This window comes from Eumetopias jubatus, unplaced genomic scaffold (assembly GCF_037043125.1).
Source record: "Eumetopias jubatus isolate StellerSeaLion01/CBP00866 unplaced genomic scaffold, mEumJub1_p1.0 scaffold_4, whole genome shotgun sequence".
Lineage (NCBI taxonomy): Eukaryota > Metazoa > Chordata > Mammalia > Carnivora > Otariidae > Eumetopias > Eumetopias jubatus.
The window spans coordinates 182380942-182382834 of record NW_028274810.1 but is presented as its reverse complement, the minus strand read 5'-3'; the positions used below and the strand labels follow the sequence as shown (position 1 = coordinate 182382834).

The 1893-nt window shown below is 39.8% G+C and overlaps 1 non-coding gene across 1 annotated transcript; it reads right to left on the bottom strand.

Annotated features, from left to right (window-relative positions):
• Positions 1-1005: 1005 nt before the first annotated feature.
• LOC114220950 (small nucleolar RNA SNORD115) lies at positions 1006-1085 on the bottom strand. Its single transcript, XR_003611660.1, has one exon. It is a non-coding gene; the product is annotated as a small nucleolar RNA SNORD115 (small nucleolar RNA).
• Positions 1086-1893: the final 808 nt, after the last annotated feature.

Genomic DNA, 1893 nt, shown 5'->3' with positions numbered 1-1893 from the left:
GCATCTTCACTTTGCTCAGCATTGGCCATCACCTCTACCAGGCTTCTAAAGTGATTTTAGAAGAACAGCCTTCTTCGTCCTGCAGATCTGGGTTGCTAACTCCTGCCACATGCATGATGATCCCTTTTTTGGGGCACAAGGAGTCCAAAGTTCCTCAGAATCAACCATGCTTGCAGTTCAATAGAGCCCTTGATATGTTCCCTTGTAAGAGTATGCCCCCTGAGGACCGGAACTTCCAGCACAGAGTTATTGATTTTGTCCTAACAGTGATTTTGTCCATTCCCTTGGTCCTTGCCAGGGTATTAAGTCTCGTGTCCCAAGAAAGTGTCTCCACATCAATAAATACTTGCTTATATAGTTCCAGCTTCCTTTATCAAAATTCTCAAAAATTCAATCCCAGATGTACCCCCTGGCTCATGCTGTTGTTGTTCTTGCAATTGGTCTCAGCTTGTATAGAGACTGAGGTGAATGTTTTCCACAGTGCCACTTAAGGAAAAATTTCCTCAATTTATGGTCTGATCAGTTTCAGGTATAAAGAAAAGATTTCTATTTCCAAAGGATCCTTTAGGATAGACAATCTCAGAGAAATAAATTATATACATATATTTGTATTTAGATTCTCTAAGTGAGTAAAAGCTGTTACCTTTGGGCAGAACTCATCATTAATCTAATGTTCTTACTTAGCATATATCTATGATTAAAGAAATCTATTAACCTGAGATCATTAACACAATGGTATGTATAACCCTTGGTAGAACATCTCACTGAAAATCACGAGAGAAAAGGGAATGACCCCCAAGTGTGCCTTACTACTAGGAAATATGGATCATTAAACAAAACATAAAGTATGGGCAAGAGTATGTGTTGCTCATTTAGAACTTCATAGATAGGTCAGGGGCATGTGGAATTCCTGCAAGGGATTGATTGTCTGAAGACTCAAATACCATTGCTCTAGGAGGGAGATAAGGAACCTCAACATCCTCTCCCAGGATTGTCACTGAGATTTGGCCCCAGTGCAATCCTACTGAGCATGATTCTTAGGTCATTAGCTCTCTTCAAGACATATAAGTTTTCATCATTTACCCAACCAAGCTACTACCCACACATCCACACATTCGGACCTGCATATGATTTTACCAGGGAAGGATTAGGAAAAATCTGATGCAAGGATAGACATGATTTTCCATGTATTCCATGCTGGACACCTCAACAATTACATTGAGACAGTGAGTGAACTTGTCCCAAATCCTCATCTTATTTACTATATTTTTGACAACTCCCAGTACATCTTCTTTTAATCTGTGTCTGCCAGAAAGCATGCACAAAACTAGGATTATCTGCAAGAAATTTATTGAAAGAAGTAGCAGGAAAAAATTGGATTGCTTTCAGCCCACCCTTCAGGTATGACCCATCTGGAAGGAGAGCAAGAAAGCAGGGGATTGGCTAGGAAGCATCTCAGCTATAGTGTAGTTCCCAGAAATTTTTGGCCAGGCTGATAGAGAGTTCATGAGCCCTCAAACTCATTTCAGCTGGGCAGCAGCAAGACCATCAGGCAAATTTACAGCTTTCTACAGAATATGTGAGCATATTTTCATGGCTGCCACATCAATTATTGAAATAAGAATTGATGAGAACCATTATTCTGTAGTGGAACAAAACTGGATTTGAATCCTTGCTCTTTAACCTTGGACTAGTTCTTGAACTTCTCTAAGTCTCAATATCTTTCATTTGTAAATATGGAGATCATAATAACTATTTCACAGTGTTGGGGGTGAGGATAAAATGTGATGGTTCTGTAAAGCCCTTAGCATGGCACCTGCTTTGTAAAGATAAGTTCCTCTGAGTGTAAGGATATCAGAGACTTCTGCATTGCCTGACCAGATGGCTATTTTC